Source organism: Primulina tabacum, chromosome 7, assembly GCF_025594145.1.
Source record: "Primulina tabacum isolate GXHZ01 chromosome 7, ASM2559414v2, whole genome shotgun sequence".
Taxonomy (NCBI): Eukaryota; Viridiplantae; Streptophyta; class Magnoliopsida; order Lamiales; family Gesneriaceae; genus Primulina; species Primulina tabacum.
Genome location: NC_134556.1, coordinates 9977135 through 9999134, shown reverse-complemented (window position 1 = coordinate 9999134; position 22000 = coordinate 9977135). Strand labels below are relative to the sequence as shown.

General features: G+C 38.7%; 1 non-coding gene across 1 annotated transcript; it reads right to left on the bottom strand.

Annotated features, from left to right (window-relative positions):
* Nucleotides 1–6843: 6843 nt before the first annotated feature.
* Nucleotides 6844–6949, bottom strand: LOC142552429 (small nucleolar RNA R71). The gene has a single exon (XR_012821761.1). It is a non-coding gene; the product is annotated as a small nucleolar RNA R71 (small nucleolar RNA).
* Between the last annotated feature and the right edge of the window lie 15051 nt (nucleotides 6950–22000).

Here is a 22000-nt window from a genome sequence, read left to right as displayed (position 1 = left end):
AATGTCTTGGTGGTTCTACCAAAGACTTGGCGGTTCTGCCAGTAGCTAGGCTGATCTGCCCTAGGCTCTATCTCGTGCTCTGTTATAACTCAATAGTCTAAACATATCATTCTTATAATTTGAAAATATCAATGCAATGAAATAAAGTATGTGATTTAGGGAAACTCAAGTCAAATCTAACTCGAGTTGTGCAATCCCGAATCAACATTGATTTATACCTTTAGTTCTGTTACTCTGACTCTGTCAAAGTCTCTGATTCAAAGCCTGTCAATATTAATCTGACAATGACAATATCAAGGAATATAATATCAATACTCATTCAAATCAATATTGCATACAATCAGAATCCAATCAAATTCCGTTTCAACGGCATAATGGAATAATCTCATTATATCCAGCCATATCATATCAGTCAGATATCAATTCCAACATCTCATAATCGATAACAACTCAATTCTGATATCAAATCAATTACAAAACAACTCCGAAAATCATAAGAATTCCATACGGTATTTGTTCTTTAGTCTGGTTTCGATTATACGATGTCTAACATGACAAGAACATCATATATGAATCATATCAGATTCTGACAATACCATAATTTCAAATCATATCAAAACGTAGCAAAACTTACGTCAAATTGTAGTCTACGTCGATAGAAACACATTACCGCAGTTGGATTCAAAATCAAACAGTTAGATTTTGCACAATCGCGACCCTATAATCCACGAATAATTTTTGCAAAGTTTCCTTCGATTTCTCCTTTTTATTTATGAATAAATGGTAATATACGTATATATATATATATATATATATACATCTCGTACATGCAACAAGCCAAGTGGCTCGGTGTGCCTGCTGCACGTCTCGCGCATATGCGCGACCTTCATCGGCACATATGCGCGAGACAATATGTCTCGGCGCGTTCCAAGCACGGCAGCTCGCGCATATGCACGCTCATCTTCCGCACATATGCGCGAGGTTCTCTGGAATTGGCACTTGGCCTCTCGCACAGCTCGCGCATATGCGCGGCGCCTTCCGCGCATATGCGCGAGGTTCTCTGGACGTTGGTAACATATGCTCGCGCATATGCGCGCACTCACTTCGCGCATATGCGCGGTCTTCTGTCCATCTCGCGCATGTGCGCGCATACTATTGCGCATGTGCGCGAGAGGTACGATCCTCGCACATCAAATCTCACACGCAATCTCATTTTGTGTCTCGGTTAGCTCTTTCATAATCGTCTCGATTAAAAACCAATAATCGTAATTTAACACGATATAAAATCTCGGGCATTACAGTTTTTAACCGTCGTCGTAGACTCTAAAGACGACGGTGAAAAACCGTTGTCGTCGGTCTTGTAAAACCGTTGTTAAAGGTTCTGTGGTTAAAGGGTACGCTCAAAGACAATGGTGAAAAACCGTTGTCATACATTTCTAAAGACAACGGTGAAAAACCGTTGTCGTAGCATTGAAAAATCGTTGTTAAACTAAATATTGCGACGGTTTTTATAGGAAAACTGTCGCTAATTAGCGACGGTTTAAGTAAGCTAATTAGCTTCGCTAATTAGCGACGGTGTAAGAAAAACAGTCGCTAATTAGCGACGGTGTTGAGATGAATTCCGTGGCTACGTAGCGACGAAGTGTATATGGTCACCGTCGCGAATTTGCGACGGTATTTATATGACTTTCGTCGCTAATTGGCGACGACATGTATATGTTTCCCGTCGCTAAATAGAGACAGTTTGGCACATAAATTCCGTCCGAAATGTTTTATGGAAAATAAATAAAATATTTGATAATTTATTAATTATAATAATAAAAAATTTAAATCTTTGTCATATAATAATATTACTTATAATCTTAACTCCGAAATTAATTTGTGGAGGGAAGAGATAAAAAAATTTTTGGGGAGGGAAGATAGAAAAATTTTGTGTGGAGGGTGAAAAATTTCGAGGGGAGGGAAGAGAGAAAAATTTCGTATAGGATGAAAATGAACAAGTGCGACGATATTTATAGACAATGCACGAATTTGCGACGGATTGAGCTACAACCGTCGCCAGTAGCGACGGCTATTCAAAAACAGTCGCTATTTTCAATAGTTTTGTATATACCGTCGCAAATAGCGACAGCCATCAAGAATTGTCGCAGATTTTAAATTAGCGACGGTATGATGCGACGATGTTTATTGTAACCAATAGCGACAGTTTGATAATACCGTCGCTAATTTGAATTAGCGATGGTTTGGAACAAACGTCGCCAAATTTAGCGACAGGTATAACCGTCGCGAATTTAAAATAGCGAAGGTTTTTTAGTACCATCGCTAAATGTTGATTTTTTAAGAAGTTTTAGTACAATTACAACGGTTTTTTGACAAAAAAAATTTAAAAAACGATAACGTTTTACAAAACCGTTGTCATAGTTCTACAAAAACCACATGAAAGACAACGATTTGTGTAAACCATTGTCTTTGGCCCTTGACAGAAACACATGTCGTAGCCCAAAAAAATGCTTTTAGACAACGGTTTTTAAAAACTGTTGTTGTAGCAAAAAAAAAAACTCTCATAGACAACAGTTTAAAAAAACCGTTGTCGTAGCCCAAATAAAATGCTTTTAGACAACGGTTTTTAAAAACTGTTGTTGTAGCAAAAAACACTCTAATAGACAACAGTTTTAAAAAATCGTTGTCGTAACCCATAAAAACACGCTCATAGACAATGTTTTTTAAAAACCGTTGTCGTAGCAAAAAAAAAAACACGCTAATAGACAATAGTTTTTAAAAACCGTTGTCGTAGACACATCAAAGACAACGATTTTTAAAAATCGTTGTCGTAGACACATCAAAGACAACGATTTTTAAAAAACCGTTGTCTTTAACCACGTTTTTATAGGATACGACAACGGTTTTTTTTGGTTTTGATGTGTTGTTGAATCTATATTTTCTTGTAGTGATCGTCTGAGAAAACACTGGGGAAGTCCCTGACCACTTCGACCTCCTCTAGCCTCTGACTGACTGGCTCTGCCACTGTCACGATACTGACCAAAAAATCCTGGCAGCCTCTCCTCATGATCTTCTTTGCACAAATGCAAGAAATATGTGACGCATATGCTGATGTCTGGCTGCCTCAAATATAAACGGCCATACCCAAAATAATGTCGAACTCCGCCAACGGTAGCACAATCAAATATTCCTGCACCGCATTCCTCTGTAACTGTAAGGCCTGAGAATTTGATTACCGTAATCTGAAATGATTTGGTGATAATTGAGGTGATTTAGACAGAAAGAATTAGACCGGAAAAGACGGAAGAAAACACGAATTATGTGCGAGGACAGTACACCTCGCGCATATGCGCGACACATATGCGCGCATATGCGCGAGAGGGACAGAATACCTCGCGCATATGCGCGAGGAGTACGCGCGCATATGCACGAGTTGTGCTGAAGCAATTGTGTGTGACCAGTAGGTCTCGCGCATATGCGCGGCTTGTGTGCGTGCATATGCGCGAGCAGTCCAGTAGCTAATCTTATGGATAGAACCTCTGGCGCATATGTGCGGGGCTTGGGCGCGCATATGCGCGTGGCATGCAGCATGGAAATGTGCCACTTGTTCATGGTATGCGTTGGGATATATATATAAGATTCATTTCCTTCGTTCCTTCAGCTGAAAACCGAGGAAATCTCAAGGAAATGCTTCAAATTTCCTCAAGGCTTAGAAATTCGATTTGATACGATCCAACTATCAAAATTTGAATCCGGACACAGTACTGTACTTTTCTCGTCGACAGCTACAACTGGACGTAAGTTTCATTGAATTCTGATATAGTTTGAAATTATGATATTGGGGGAAGTATGATTTGACTGATATATTGTGTTCTGGGTATACTGATCAGTATATAATTGAAGTCAGATCGAAAAACATACTGTTTATATAACTGTTATGATTTTCTGAAGCGATATGATTGAGATTGTGCAGATTTGATAATATGACCTGTTATTATTGAAGATTATGATTCGTATTGATATCGATTATGAGTTGTGGTATTATATCTGTGAAGTTGAGATTGACGGGGTTATCAAGACTGTATTGTTTTGTTGTCGAAACATCTGTAGATTGATTTTGATCAGATTCAGTATTGATTGAGATTGTATCATGATATCGTTGATATGGATCAGATTATGTTTGATTTGAGTATTGATTAGAACAGGTCTTGAATTGAGTTATGCATTGATACAGTGTATTCGATATTGTTATTGCCAGATTGATTTGACAGGCAGTGAGTTCGAGACTTCGAAAGAGTCAGATCGACAGAACGAAATGAAAGGTATAAATTGATGCTGATGCAGGATTGCACAACTCGAGTCCGATTGACTTGAGTTTCCCAAAATCACATACTTTATTTTATTGCATTGATATTTGCAATTGAATGAAATTGATATATTTGATCTATTGATTTATGTATTGAGCCATAGGTGGATACGCCTAGGCAGAGACGATTGATCTCGTGACAGGGGTGCCTGATAGTGATGGAATCGTCACAAGCACATTGCACATTGTCAAAAGATACTGATTTGGCGAAAGTGCCAAAGTCTGTGACGGATAGGTTAGGACACCAGACGTTTGGTTATATCGAAGTGGATAGAATTGGAGTTTCTTCTATTACTGATGTTCGATATGGAAAGAGCCAAAGTCCGTGAACAAGAATGTGCCACCACCCCGATTGGGAGTGTAGGTGGGTGTATGTTCTTATTCGGATCGGGATCCCTAGATTAGGATGAGTCGAGTCCGAGTCTAAGAATCACGGAGTGTGATTCAGAGTTTGTATTGATTTATGTTCCTGATTTTCAAACATGTTATGTGATAGAGGTCATATTTACGTATTTTAATGCATTGTGTGTGTCATAGTTTGCATTGTTTTGGATTACATGGGGTCTGCATTTTGTCTATGTTTTTCTTATTTTGTTACATTTGATCACCGCTCACTGAAGTTTTGTGAATGTGCAGAAAAATGGAGAAAAACAAATTAAAAGAGGACTGAGGGCAGAATGTGTCGCGCTAGGGCGGTAAAACATGATCGCCCCAGCACGTGAGACTGAAGAAAAAATAACAAAAGACCTCGCGCTAGGGTGGTAAAACTTGACCGCCCCAGCGCAACTCAACATGGAAAGATTCCTATTTTATGTTTTCTTCAACTTGGAAGTTAGTGGGGGCTGAAAAAAGAAAAGGATGCATGAAATTAAGGATCATTCAGACGAGAATTGAGAGCCGCCACAAGCTTTGGAGAGCACTTTGCGCCTGAAGTTGAAGATTTGAAGATTTTCGGGCGTCGTCTTTGCGATTTTCGTCACGCCTATTATTTTTGATCTAGTTTCTCTTCTTTAAACTTTGTTTTGTTTAGTTTTAACATGAATTCGAGTAGCTAAACTTTTAATATTTGTTGGGATTTAAGGGGATCCTACCCCAAACGTTGATATAATTAATTTACATCTCGATTTCTGATTTGTTCTTGATTATACTATTGTTTTATCGTGTTGTTAGAGCATAGCTAACTGTAACAACGTTTTTATATTGCGAGTGAGTTCGAGAGAATAACTTGTGATAGGAACGAATAGTATAATCTGTGGATATACAATTTGCATAGATATATGAAATTGGATACGCGCCGATAGTCATAGTCCTAAGGGTTGAAAACTAGGGGATTTCATTGATCGAAATGCGATTCACTCTTGATAAATAATTAAAGATATTTAATTACTTCATTGAGTAGAATTATTTTGGCATAGCTCGAGAGAGTGTGTTCAATTAAATAGGAAATCCTGTCGGAAGCATATGATCATTATCGAATGAATTAATTAATTAACGAGGGGTAGGTGAACCGATATTCCCAACAAATTCATTTCTTATTGAATTTTTCTCAACCATTTTAGACATTATATTTCATTATTTGATTTTGAATAATTTTTGTTTGCATGTTTATTTGATTTTAGTAGTAATAAAACACCCAATCACTTTTCGTTGCTAAGATCTAATAATTGAAAATAATAATTGTTAAATACAGTCTTCAGTGGAACGATACTCGTACCCCGGTACATTATACTATTACTTGACATCGTGCACTTGCGATTAATTTTTGAGCATATAAAAATATATTTTTATTGAGGATTCCACAGTGCAAGTTTTGCTCGATCTAGTTTTTGGCGCCGTTGCCGGGGACTGTTAATCTAAAATTTTATTTTTAGTTATGTTCTTTAGCATTATTTTATTTCTCTTGAACTAACACTCCATATTTTATTCCAGATATCTTGTTTAGTGCATGCCAACGTCACTTGACGTGGAGCTTGAGCAGTTTGACCATGAAATTGAAAGAACTTTCCGCAGGAGAAGACAACAGCAGAGACTGAAAGAACTGATGGAGAGGCACGAGAACGATCGTGAGGAGGAACACCATGATGCTAGACGTGTTGAGATGCCACGCCGCATACCGATGCTGTAGTATGCCCAACCTTCTTTGGATGGAGCACGCCCCAGCATTGTGAGGCCTATGGTGCGAGCAAACCAGTTCGAAATCAATCCAGCTATAATTCAGATGATTCAGAACACAATCAAGTTTAGAGGATCTGCAGCAGATGACCCAAACGCGCACATCGCGGATTTTCTTGAAATTTGCGATACATTCAAATTCAATGGAGTTTCTGATGATGCTGTTAGATTGTGTTTGTTTCCTTTTTCCTTGCGTGATAAAGCTAAAGCTTGGTTAAATTGTTTACCTGTAGGTTCAATCACCACATGGGAGGATATGGCGAAAGCATTTCTCATCAAATATTTTCCCCCATCTAAGACCATGAAGCTTCGGGCAGACATCACCACCTTTGCTCAATTCGAGCAGGAGTCGTTGTATGAGGCATGGGAGCGCTTCAAAGATCTCTTGCGTAGATGCCCACATCACGAGTTGCCACTTGGGTTAGTCGTTCAAACAATTTATTATGGTTTGCTTACTCCTAACCGTACTATGATAGATGCTGCTGCTTGTGGAAACTTGTTGAGAAAAACTGCGGAAGAAGGATATGAGTTGTTGGAGGAGATGGCTGCTAGCATCTATCATCCTCAATCTGAAAGAAACAACCAACGGAGGAGTGCAGGAGTTCACCAGGTAATCGATTTTTCTGCTATCACTGCACAACTTAATGCTTTAAACAGTAAACTAGACAGCTTGAATGTGGGTGGCACAGCTATGCGTCTTCAAGAGATATTCTGTGAAAAGTGTGGAGGGGAACACTATGTGAAGGACGGTCAAGATGACAATCCATTTTATGTGCAAGAAGGGGCACCAATAAATCAATTGGGAGTCCAAAACCGCCCAAGGAATAACCCTTATTCGAACACATACAATCCGGGGTGGAGGCAACATCCAAACTTCTCATGGGGTGGTCAAAACAGCCAGAATCGACCACAAGGAGGACAATCATATGGGAAACAACCGATGTACAGATCTGATCCTCCTAGAGAAGAGAAGTCCAATTTGGAGCAGATGATGTCTAAGTTCATCTCGTCTACCAAATTAAGATGCATCGATAAAGGGGCTTGAAAATCAGATGGGGCATTTAGCGAAGATGATAGCAAGTAGAGAGCCAGGCACCTTGCCAAGTAACACAGAGACAAATCCAAAAGAGCAAGTGAAGGCCATCGAGTTGAAGAGTGGGAAAATTTTAGAGTCGAGAGAAAAAGGAAAAAATCAAGTGCCGGATGAACTGACTGAGACATCTAAAGGTAAGTCTTCACACTGCACCAGCACCCACTGCACAATCAAAAAATGTTATTCCTCCACCTTTCCCTGCAGCATTGAAAAAAGCAAAACTAGATGCACAATTCGGTAAGTTTCTTGAGGTATTTAAGAAATTGCATATCAATATTCCCTTCGCCGATGCTTTAATGCAAATGCCTAGTTATGCTAAATTTTTGAAGGACATCTTAGCAAACAAAAGAAATTTGGAGGATCACATGACGGTAAGTCTAACTGAAAATTGCTCTGCTTTGGTGCAAAACAAAATCCCACCGAAACTTAAAGATCCAGGGAGTTTTTCTATTCCTTGCATGATTGGTGATGTTGTTTTTCATAAAGCCTTGTGTGATCTTGGTGCAAGTATTAATCTTATGTCGTTGTCTGTGTTTAGGAAACTGGGATTGGGCAAACCTAAGCCAACGAGGATGTCTTTACAACTGGCTGACAGATCTGTCAAGTATCCACGAGGAGTGATTGAGGATGTGTTAGTTAAAGTGGACAAATTTATTTTTCCTGCGGACTTCGTGGTACTTGACATGGAGGAAGACATGGAGATGCCTTTGATTTTGGGGAGACCATTCCTTGCAACTGGCAATGCTCTGATTGATGTTCAAGAAGGGAAGTTGAGATTGAGAGTAGGAGAGGAAGAGATTACTTTTGATGTCTTTAATGCACTTAAGCACACTCTGCATTCTGATAGTTGTTTTAGAATTGATGCTTTTGATCTTCTTGTGTCTAACTATGTGCAGGAGGCTCTTAGGTATCCTTTGGAAGCCACTCTCACAACTGAAGTGAGAGAAGATGAATTGGATGACGAAAAAGCTGAAATAGTGGCATACTTTAATGCCAACCATCCAGTGGAGAAGGCCGATGAGGATGAGACTGGAAGATCTAGGAGAGCGTAGAGATTTGACCCCTCCAAAGCCAAGCATCGAGGAACCACCGACGCTTGAGCTCAAACCATTGCCTCCGCACATAAAGTACGTGTACCTAGGTGAGAATAACACTTTACCTGTCATTATTTATGCTGCTTTGACATATGGGATGGAGGACAAACTGTTGAAAGTCTTGAAAGCGCACAAGAGTGCATTTGCGTGGAAAGTGGCGGATATTAAAGGGATCAATCCATCAGTCTGCATGCACAAGATATTGATGGAAGAAAAGTACTCACCTCACGTGCAACCTCAGAGAAGATTGAATCCAAAGATGCAAGAGGTAGTAAAGACAGAAACTATCAAATTCCTTGATGCAGGTATTATCTATCCTATATCTAATAGTGCATGGGTAAGTCCTGTTCAGTGTGTGCCGAAAAAATGTGGGATTACTGTGATCACAAATGAAAATAATGAATTAATACCCACTAGGACTGTTACGGGATGGCGTGTGTGCATTGATTATAGGAAATTAAATGATGCCACTCGTAAAGACCACTTTCACCTTCCCTTTATTGATCAAATGCTTGAGAGGTTAGCAGGTCATGAGTTTTATTGCTTTTTGGATGGGTATTCTGGGTATAACCAAATCATGATTGCGCTCGAAGACCAAGAGAAAACCACTTTCACTTGTCCTTACGGCACATTTGCTTTTAGACGGATGCCTTTTGGTTTGTGTAATGCCCCGGCCACTTTTCAGCAATGCATGACCGCGATATTTCATGACATGATAGAAAATTTTCTTGAAATTTTTATGGATGACTTCTCGATTTTTGGCCCTTCTTTTGATGATTGTTTGTAGAACTTGAAGGTGGTGTTGATGAGATGTGAGGAGACGAATTTGGTGCTGAATTGGGAAAAGTGTCATTTTATGGTGCAAGAAGGGATAGTATTGGGGCACAAGATATCAGAGCATGTAATAGAGGTGGATAAGGCAAAAGTCGAAGTTATCAAGAACTTACCACCTTCGACATCCATAAAGGGAGTTAGAAGTTTTCTAGGCCACGCCGATTTTTATCGGCGTTTTATCAAAGAGTTTTCTAAAATTGCCAAACCTCTATCTTCCTTACTTATGAAAGATGTGCCCTTTGATTTTAATTCTGACTGTTTACAAGCATACAAGGATTTGAAGGAGCGCTTGGTGACGGCTCCTTTCTTGGTGACACCAGATTGGGATCTACCTTTCGAGATCATGTGCGACGCCAGTGACACTGCGGTGGGAGCTGTGCTTGTCCAGCGGAAAAACAAGGTATTTCATACAATTTACTATGCAAGTAAGACCTTAGATGAGGCTCAATTGAAATTATGCAACAACTGAAAAGGAATTACTTGCAGTAGTATTTGCGCTTGACAAATTTCATTCCTATCTGGTTCTGTCTAAAGTCATCTTTTACACAGACCACTCTGCACTAAAATATTTACTAGCTAAGAAAGATGCGAAGCCACGACTACTTAGGTGGATTTTACTGTTGCAAGAGTTCGATTTAGAAATAAAGGATAATAAGGGTGTTGAAAATGTGGTAGCTGATCATCTTTCTAGGCTAGAGCGCGTTAGTAAAAATAGTGAAAACGATGAAATAGATGATTGGTTTCCGGATGAACAGCTTTTAGCGGTAACAAATTGTCCTTGGTTTGCAAACTTCGCGAATTTTCTTGTTACAGGCTAACCCCCTCCAAATTTAACATTTCACCAAAGAAAGAAATTTTTTTCGGACGTGAAATATTATTTTTGGGAGGAACCCTTCTAGTTCAAAATATGTGCAGATTCTATGATCAGAAGGTGTGTTGCAGAGGAAGAGTTTGGTCAAATTCTCAATCATTGCCATGACCGTGAGGTAGGTGGTTGTTAGAGTAGGTGCCCGTCGAGCCAAGTGTTGGCCGAGTGTTCACAATGAAACTCTATGTATAAGAAATCTTTATTTTAATAATATTTGAAATTATTGTTTTGGAAAATCTTTATCTGTATACCCATGCTAGTTGCATAGATAAAGACCTTGAATATACAAATAGTAGAAAGAATATGAGATGCTCATATGATGAGTATCATGAAACTCATATTTGGAATACTGTATATTCTAAACAGTTCCAAGTCGATTAAGCCGCCGCTAAGAAGGATATAGGCCGCTAGAGTTCGAGACTAGTATCTGCGATGTGAGTACCATGTTTCATTGGTAGGGGACATTGTGATGTCCGAGCATGCAGATAGGTGCTCCTGGTAGAGTGCACTGAACAACCCTCCATAAAGGACTTTCCAAGTGGTTCTCACTTATCGAGTGGAAAAGTCCTAGTTTATGGTTGTACACCATTAGTCCTTATGACCCGGGACAACATTGAGACTCTATGTGCTAGAATTACACTTTGACTTGTTTACCGACTCTCATGGGGTCATAAGGTGGCAAGGTTGGGTGTTCTGTCGAAACATATAGGAGTCGATGCATTGTAGTCGGGGATTCACCGCTTACCTTCGGGTATGGATATCCTATGTGTTCTGATGTGTATGTAGGTTGAAATCTCTGATCAGAGTATGGTGGTAATTATGAAAGGAGTTTCATAGATTACACCATCGATGCAACTACGACATGACACATAGTATCGATTCATTGACAACTCTCGATAAACCAATGGTTGTTCGAATCGGTCGGGATATATGAGTTGAAGGGACCGTACTGTACGCTAACCATAATTGAATGGCTCTTGCAGGCACTATCATTTGATACCTAGGGAATCATGTAAGCGATGCTGCTAGGCATTTAACATGATTGGTTGGGTACTATCAGACTTGAGTTCTGACGTTTTTATTATCAAGGAGTTGATAAGTAAGGTGCTCCTGGTAGAGTGCACTGAACAACCCTCCATAAAAGGACTTTCCAAGTGGTTCTCACTTATCGAGTGGAAAAGTCCTAGTTTATGGTTGTACACCATTAGTCCTTATGACCCGGGACAACATTGAGACTCTATGTGCTAGAATTACACTTTGACTTGTTTACCGACTCTCATGGGGTCATCAGGTGGCAAGGTTGGGTGTTCTGTCGAAACATATAGGAGTCGATGCATTGTAGTCTGGGATTCACCGCTTACCTTCGGGTATGGATATCCTATGTGTTATCATGTGTATGTAGGTTGAAATCTCTGATCAGAGTATGGTGGTAATTATGAAAGGGGTTTCATAGATTACACCATCGATGCAACTACGACATGACACATAGTATCGATTCATTGACAACTCTCGATAAACCAATGGTTGTCGAATCGGTCGGGATATATGAGTTGAAGGGACCGTACTGTACGCTAACCATAATTGAATGGCTCTTGCAGGCACTATCATTTGATACCTAGGGAATCATGTAAGCGATGCTGCTAGGCATTTAACATGATTGGTTGGGTACTATCAGACTTGAGTTCTGACGTTTTCATTATCAAGGAGTTGATAAGTAAGGTGCTCCTGGTAGAGTGCACTGAACAACCCTCCATAAAAGGACTTTCCAAGTGGTTCTCACTTATCGAGTGGAAAAGTCCTAGTTTATGGTTGTACACCATTAGTCCTTATGACCCGGGACAACATTGAGACTCTATGTGCTAGAATTACACTTTGACTTGTTTACCGACTCTCATGGGGTCATCAGGTGGCAAGGTTGGGTGTTCTGTCGAAACATATAGGAGTCGATGCATTGTAGTCGGGGATTCACCGCTTACCTTCGGGTATGGATATCCTATGTGTTCTGATGTGTATGTAGGTTGAAATCTCTGATCAGAGTATGGTGGTAATTATGAAAGGAGTTTCATAGATTACACCATCGATGCAACTACGACATGACACATAGTATCGATTCATTGACAACTCTCGATAAACCAATGGTTGTTCGAATCGGTCGGGATATATGAGTTGAAGGGACCGTACTGTACGCTAACCATAATTGAATGGCTCTTGCAGGCACTATCATTTGATACCTAGGGAATCATGTAAGCGATGCTGCTAGGCATTTAACATGATTGGTTGGGTACTATCAGACTTGAGTTCTGACGTTTTTATTATCAAGGAGTTGATAAGTAAGGTGCTCCTGGTAGAGTGCACTGAACAACCCTCCATAAAAGGACTTTCCAAGTGGTTCTCACTTATCGAGTGGAAAAGTCCTAGTTTATGGTTGTACACCATTAGTCCTTATGACCCGGGACAACATTGAGACTCTATGTGCTAGAATTACACTTTGACTTGTTTACCGACTCTCATGGGGTCATCAGGTGGCAAGGTTGGGTGTTCTGTCGAAACATATAGGAGTCGATGCATTGTAGTCGGGGATTCACCGCTTACCTTCGGGTATGGATATCCTATGTGTTATCATGTGTATGTAGGTTGAAATCTCTGATCAGAGTATGGTGGTAATTATGAAAGGGGTTTCATAGATTACACCATCGATGCAACTACGACATGACACATAGTATCGATTCATTGACAACTCTCGATAAACCAATGGTTGTCGAATCGGTCGGGATATATGAGTTGAAGGGACCGTACTGTACGCTAACCATAATTGAATGGTTCTTGCAGGCACTATCATTTGATACCTAGGGAATCATGTAAGCGATGCTGCTAGGCATTTAACATGATTGGTTGGGTACTATCAGACTTGAGTTCTGACGTTTTTATTATCAAGGAGTTGATAAGTAAGGTGCTCCTGGTAGAGTGCACTGAACAACCCTCCATAAAAGGACTTTCCAAGTGGTTCTCACTTATCGAGTGGAAAAGTCCTAGTTTATGGTTGTACACCATTAGTCCTTATGACCCGGGACAACATTGAGACTCTATGTGCTAGAATTACACTTTGACTTGTTTACCGACTCTCATGGGGTCATCAGGTGGCAAGGTTGGGTGTTCTGTCGAAACATATAGGAGTCGATGCATTGTAGTCGGGGATTCACCGCTTACCTTCGGGTATGGATATCCTATGTGTTATCATGTGTATGTAGGTTGAAATCTCTGATCAGAGTATGGTGGTAATTATGAAAGGGGTTTCATAGATTACACCATCGATGCAACTACGACATGACACATAGTATCGATTCATTGACAACTCTCGATAAACCAATGGTTGTCGAATCGGTCGGGATATATGAGTTGAAGGGACCGTACTGTACGCTAACCATAATTGAATGGTTCTTGCAGGCACTATCATTTGATACCTAGGGAATCATGTAAGCGATGCTGCTAGGGTTTAATATGATTGGTTGGGTACTATCAGACTTGAATTCTGACGTTCTTATTATCAAGGAGTTGATAAGTAAGAATGGAGCAATTGGGGTATGCTCATATAAGGACATGTTTAGTACGAATCACATGGAGATGTGAACCCACGGCTAGTTGTATCAATGAACCATTGAGGGCCACACAAGTACTAGCTTTCTAGATCCCGTTGAGAAGAGAAATAGTTCAATATGTTGAACGGCTTATAAATGAGTTTATAAGCGTAAAGAAAAATAGAAGTATGACTTCTATGAGAGAAATATAAATTTTAATTTTTGAATGTGTTCCTAAATTAAAAGTTGGCCAAGTGAATAATGTATTTGAAAATTGTGATTTTCATAAACATTATTATGGACTAAATTAAATTAATTCAAGTGTTGAATTAATTAAACACTAGTGGACCTAGTAGAGTCCAAATAATTAAATTAATTCAAGTGTTGAATTAATTAAATTATATTGAGTTTTGTAGAGCTCAATTTAAATAAATTATTTAACTAGTGGACTTGAGTAAATTCAAGTAATGTTTAATTAATCTCAAAATGTTTGAGATAATTAAATTTAGTCCATGGTTTTTAATTGTTAAAAACACCATATAATATTGCATACATGGGAGGTGAAGAGTTGGAGACAACTTTTTCAAATATCAAGGCTTGGCATGCTACTTTTGCCTTTTGCTTTTTGCAAGACCAAAACAAGTCTTCCTCTCCCATTTTTTTAATATACATGGCCGAAACTTCACCTTGTGCTCTCCTCAATTTTTCTCTCATTTTTCTTCTTTAAGTGTTAAGGAAGAAATATACTTCTCTTTGAAAAATCCTCTTAATTTTCTAGTGCAAATTAAGAGGTGATCTACCTAGTTAGTGGTGGGCTTAATAGTTGAGCAAGGAGTGCTCAAAGGAAGCTTGAAGATAGTTTCTACCATTGAAGAACTAAAGTGTTTACACCTTAGTTTGAGCCATACATCAATCCTTGTGATTGATAGGTACATTTCTTAACACACTATGAATGTCATTTTGTGTTTATTGTATTTGCTACACATTAAATTAAGGTGGCCGAAATTTCTTATAAAAATTCGATTTTTAAACTTCCATTGCGCTTCCGGTCACCGTAACCGATCCCCTTTCAAGTGGTATCCGAGCTATGGTTACGATTTTGTGTAGCAATTACAAGATATTATGTTGAGATCGATTTCTAACCGCATGAGAACAAAATTTTGCATCGAATCAAGGCCGGTTTCGGGGGAATTTTGGGCAGCTTGGGCTGCCCGAAACGGGCAGCTGGGGCTACCCGAACAGCCCCTACATTTTACAAAAAAAAAAATTTTTTTTGCATGTTGGCCGGAATCCGGCGACGGCGATGACGACTAGGGTTTTCAAAATATGTTTTGAAATATCAAAGTGTCATGGGCCTTAAGTTGTTGGGCCATTTGATGGCTAACATATTTGTGAATTTTAAATGAGCCAAAATGTTTTTGGTGAAAAATAAGTTTTTGAGCCCTTAAGTTTAAATTTACAAAACTTGAAAATATTTTCTCATGAAATAAATAATTGAAGTTGGACTTTAATTATTTATAGTAAATGGTGATTTACAAGAAATTCGGTTATAAATAAATTAATTAGAAAGTAGACAAAGGTGTTTGTATACTTTGTTAATTTAGTTTATAATCGTGGCGGTTAATGATTGGATCAAGATATATAATATTGGATCAATTAATTATTGTGATAATTAATTGATGGTGTATGATATGTGATATTATGCATGAAGGATGATCAAAAGCCCAAGCCCAATTTGCTAGGTGTATGCTAGGATATTTTGTGTTGAATGATTGTAATAATTATCAATTTATAAAGTGGGCTTGATTTATGGCCCGTTCCCACCCCATGAGATGTATCCCTATTTGCCATGGATATTTATTTGTAAATATTAGTATAGTGGATGATCAAGATTGAAAGATGGTGGCCATGATGATTATGAAGATCGAAGACATGTAAATAATGGAAGCTAATGTAATAGTTGCATTTGCATCCCTTGCATTACCCTAGGATTGGACCTAGGCCCGTGTTTAGCTCACACGGGCCGTTAGTATTGGGGCGATTGATCATCCTTGTTTTGTTTACTGTTTATAATATATGCATGATATGTTATAAATAATGAGTATGTGCGTTATTATTATGATAATAACAAAGTTGCATGAATCCGGCAAACATACGATCAAACATGGCGAGCTTTTAAATAAAATTAATGATGAGACCTTTCAAAATTAAAAATCCTCATTTTGAATAAGATTCAAAATTAATATCAAGCCCGAAAAGGGGAATTGTAAATTTGTTTATAATTTCCATGTCTTCCATCGACAATGGATGCATGATGAACGCTACCCGTACTCGGGGCTCGGCTCATATTATTGGGGGGCCCTGGGTGCCGGAAAGCTGTGACATCCATTGACATGGTGATGTGAACTACGTGGAACTCCCATGATTTCGGCTCATATTATTGGGGGAACTCATGAAGACCGTCCATCAAGGTTCAACATCGATGGGTAAGGCTTGACAAGTGAAGATGAACGACGTCATATTATTGGGTCCTAATCAAACGTGAGACAAAATTTTACGTAGAGGGTTGCATTGTGATGCAATTGGAAACTACCTTTTAGGAATTGTGATTGGCTGATATTATTCGGGATCATAATTCGCTAATTGGACCTTACGTACCTACTGAGGAAAGGAGTTTCCCGTTTTCACTAGAGGGTAGTGAAAGATGTCAAAACAGTGGGAGCAAATATTTATGAAGTAAAAGTCCAAACTTCATATCTTACTAAATATTTTAAAATAGTCATCAACATTTATCTGTTTTTACTTTTCAGTACAAATTGACAATGTCTTCGATTCGCAATCCGATATCCGTAATACTCGACAAACACATATTAACTGGACCTAATTACCTCACTTGGCTAAGAAACCTGAAAATCGTCTTGAATTCGGAAAGGGTAGCATATAAACTGACAGAATCGCCCCCTGTTGAGGCTCCGACTGACTGCACTCCTGAGGAATTGCAGGCTTACAAGGAATGGTGTGACCATGACTTGATAGCCAGGTGTTATATGCTGACTTCTATGAATGATGAGCTGCAGAGGCGTTTTGAGGATCCAAAGAGTGCTGCTGACATTCATTTGCATCTCAAGGATCTCTTTGGTGAGCAAACACGGCCTCTTAGGCATGCTACCGTCAAGGAGCTGATCACTTTGCGCATGCGAGATGGGGCCTCGGTCCATGAGCATGGTCTGAAGTTGATTGGGCTCGTGGACAAGCTCGTTGGCATGGATCTGATCTTGCCTTCGGAGTTGACCACCGACGTGTTGCTGTTATCATTGCCTAGCTTATTTGATCCTTTTGTGGTGAACTTCAACATGAACAAGATGGAGCCGACCCTTGAGGAGTTGGTGAATATGCTTGTTACGTTTGAATCAACCATCAAGAAAGAGAAGTTGGTTCTTTATGTAGGTTCTTCATCTGGTACGAAGATTGATCCACATGGGACTGGAAAGAAGCGTTCTTTCCAACGTCCCAAGAAGAACGTGCCCTTGATGAGGCAATCTCCGTATCCCGTTGAGGCAGCCAGATCAGTTAAGGCTGACAAGATTGATGATGTATGTCATCACTGCAAGAAGCCTGGACATTAGAGGCGTAACTGCATGGAATATCTTGCCCAGAAGAGTTCTGGAAACGGTATTTCTAAATTGAAGTAAACATTTCAATTAACTCTACTTCTTGGGTATTAGATACCGGTTATGGTTCAAATCTCTGTAATGATTTACAGGTGATGGGAAGAAGTAGTAAGCTTAAGGAAGGTGTGACCTTCTAGAGGATGGGCAATGGAGCAAGAGTTGCTGCCAAAGCTATTGGAGATGTTTACTTGCTTATGAACAATGATTTTAAGTTAATTTTAAGAGATGTTTTGTTTGTACTGGATTTGGTGAAAAACATTGTTTCTATTTCTATGTTGATAAAGATGGATATTCTTGTTTATTTAGCAAAGGTGTTTGCAACATTTACAAGAATGAATGTTTGATTGGTACTAGAGAACTTGAAAACGATCTCTATAACTTAAAATTGAAAGATATTCCACTAAATGTCTATTTAAAGGCAGACACCATATGAGATATGGATGGGTAAGCTTCCCAAATATTCTTGTCTTAGAATATGGGGGTGCCCTGCTTATGTGAAGCAGGTAGTGGGAGATAAATTGGATTGTCGATCCATTTTATGCTACTTTGTGGGATATCCAAGGAATTCAGTTGGATATCATTTCTATCATCCCCAAGAAACAAAGGTGTTTGTTTCTAGGAATGCAACCTTTTTGGAAAAGGAATTTGTATTGGATAGAAAAAGGGAGATGAAAGAACTCGAAGAGGTTCGAGAGACACCCACAGTTGTAGAACCCACACCCGAAGAGCCAAGAGAGGAGATACAAGCTCCTAGAAGATCCGAGAGAGTCTCGAGACCACCTATGAGGTATGGTCTGCTTCTTGAAGAGGGCCATGATGAGCCTAACCATGGATATGATCCAAGGACCTTCAAGGAAGCATTATTTGATGCCGATTCATCCAAGTGGCTTGAAGCGATGGAATCTGAGATGAATTCCATGCATTCGAACCAAGTGTGGAATCTCGTGGATCCACCTGAGGGAATTGTTCCCATAGGGTGTAAATGGATTTACAAGAGGAAACTTGGGGCGGATGGGAATGTATTGACCTTCAAGGCGCGATTGGTGGCAAAAGGATATACTCAAATACAAGGAGTTGACTTTGAGGAAACCTTTTCACTAGTTGCAATGTTCAAGTCTATAAGGATATTGCTAGCCATAGCTGCATGGTATGACTATGAGATATGGCAGATGGATGTCAAGACAATCTTTCTTAATGGGGATATTAAGGAAGAGATTTACATGTCTCAAAGCAAACTGGTGCGTAAGGCTGATCATTCCAACTGACTTTATATGTGTTTCCACATCGTTTGCCAGTTAGTATGATTTCATCAGTTGATGTTTTAACTGAGCATGAATTTTTATCAAATTGTACCGAGAGTCCATTGTCGTATAACTTACTGATGCTAATCAAGTTATACTTCAGATTCTCTACTAATAAAACATCTTTAATAGTAAAGTTACCATGGATAAGCCTACCCTTACCCACGGTTTTACCTTTGGAATTATCTCCGAAACTGATGTTTGGACCACTATATTTGGTCAGTTGAGATAACATACTTGCATCTCCTGTCATATGTCGTGAGCAACCGTTGTCCAAATACCATATCAAATTTTTATCTGTACCTATTACCTGCAAGCACACACATAATATGATTTGGTACCCATACCTATTTGGGTCCAAAACTTATTAGTCCCTTTGGAACCCATAATTGGATTAGTCTAACTGACTTTCCAGTAGCTGTGTTCCAAATTATTTTTCTCGGCTTTTGTGTGTTAGGTGTGCGATGTACAGATGACACAATATGCATTTTAGCTTGATTCAACTGATTGGTTAGTCTGTATCTTTTCTGGACTGGTTTGCAGTTATAATAATTTGAATAGTTATTTGAATAGCTCTTGCTAAATCTTTTTGATGAATGACTTTCTGAGTCAGTAGAAATTTTTGGACTGTAACCAGCTCCATGTCTTCTAGCCTTATACCTATTCTCAATAGGTTGTTCATTTAGTTTGCTAGGCTTAAAATTTTCTTGTTCTACTGTTGATTTGACAAATTTAATGTATTTCCCTTTTTCCATGTTCTGTTCGGGTTGAGTATCTCTTGGAAATGTTTCACCTTGAGTATTGAGTCCTAATCCAGATTTATCAAAAACTGATTTTTGTGAATTTTGCATTTCATTCAATGCAGCTGATGACTTATTCCAAGATTTAATGAGCTTAGATTGTTCTGAGTTTTCAAGCATTAACTTTTGAATTAATGACTTATCTTTGTTTCTTTCTTCTCTTAGCTCATCAATCTCTCTTTTTAGACTCAACTCATCAACTGATTCAACAGTTTTGATTTTATTGTCCATGGGATCATTTTGCTTTGACTTCATTTCCTCAAATGATGATGCAAGTTTCTGGTACTCATATACCATTTCATGCAATGTTAAAATGAGTTTTTCTCGTGTAAAGTCAGTTGAACTAAAATCAAATACCTGTTGACTTGTAGATTCTGCTTCAGTATCATTGGCCATTAGACATTTGACTTCTTCTTCATCACTTGAGCTATATGAGCTTTCTGATTTTGCTTCGTCACTATAAATTTCTGCCCATTTGGATTTGTTCTCTTCAGCTAATAGAACCTCATGTTTCTTTCTGTAGGTTTTCTTATCATCTCTGGGTCTTCTCTTATGCTCATGTGATTTCTTTCTTCTGTCAGTTGATCCTTGACTGTCCTTTTTAGGTTTAGGACAATCAGCAATGTAATGACCTGTTTTGCCACAATTGTAGCAAGCATTTGTTTCTTCTTTGGAATTATTTCTCTGGTATTGCTTCTGAAAGTTTCCTTGGTTCTTTCTCTTTAGACTATCTCATAGCCATAGTTTTGACATCCCATTCCTTTGGAAGGCCTCTCATCACTTTTAGTGCAACCTCTTTGTTAGTGTACACTTTTCCAAGTGCATTTAATTCATTGACAATACTGCTCACCTTTTCATCATACTCATTTATTGATTCTCCAACCTTCATTCTGATATTGTCAAATTTTTGAATAGCAACAGAGAGTTTATTTTCTTTTGTTTGGTCATTTCCTTCATATAACTGAATCAACTTTTCCCAAATTTCTTTTGCTGTTTTGCACATCTTTATTTTGTTGAAGGTTGCTTTGTCCAGTGTTTTGTATAGAGTATCTTTGGCCACATTGTCAAGATTGGCTTTTCTTTTGTCCTCAGTTGTCCACTCTTCTCTGGGCTTTTGAATTCTCTGTGGTGCCCCTTCAGTTATGGCAATTGCTGTGTTTGCTTTTAGAATCTTCATGGGTCCGTCTGTTATGACATACCACATGTCATCATCTTGTGCAGCTAAGTGAGCCTGCATTCTGATTTTCCAGTCATCGAAATCTTCTCTTGAGAACATAGGAATTTTATTGAATGAAGTCATGCTAGCAGATTTATAGATCAGAAGTATTCAAGAACAAGATTCAACCGCTCTGATACCACTTGATAGGATCGGTTGTCGTAACAAGAGTGTTTAGAAGGGGGGTTGAATAAACACTTACAATTAAAAATTGTTCTTTAATAATATTTGAGTTCAGTTTGGTGACAAACTGAAACTCGGAATCTTGTTGGTCAATAACAATCAGTTAAACTAGAGTAGTTGCGGAAATTAACTAACTGAAAGATAGAATACGAAACTGAAAGAAATATGCAAGAGTTGTTTCTGGATGTTCGGAGAATTCAATTACTCCTACGTCACCCCTTCTATCACAAGGATAGGATATTCACTAAAACACTTTGATCGAGTACAACACTTGTACAGATCCACTTCAGTTTGGACTTACTACTGCCAAAACTGAAACTCTTAGTTGTACACAATATTCTCAGTGCGTAACTGATATTAGCACAATTGAATCTAACAACTTTTAGAGAGTGCTAATAAGCTCAGATTGTAGCCTTGATTGCTACGAGTAATTCAAATGAGAATGAGCTAAGATTTTGACAGAGTAACAGCAAGTTTAAGATTGAGTGATCGTCTATATTTTTTCTGCTGTTCTTCAGTCATATTTATATACTTCTCTTTCAACGGTAACTTTGATATGCATTTGAATTCTAGTATCCGTTGATTGCCACTTCATCATTCCTTGGGCAATGTTCTCTTCATTGATTGTAATACGGCGTCTTAATTGCAATAGCCGAAATACGTTGTTCTATGCTGTAATGATTGAGGTGCGGCTTTCCATATTCAGTTGCTGTCTACTATGTCTTTTTGTCGGTTGTTCTTTCCCGAGAAACATTCAGTTGAGATCAATTCATAAGCTGAGTGTATTAACTGATCGGTTTCCAACTGATCAGTTTTCTTTATTAGTT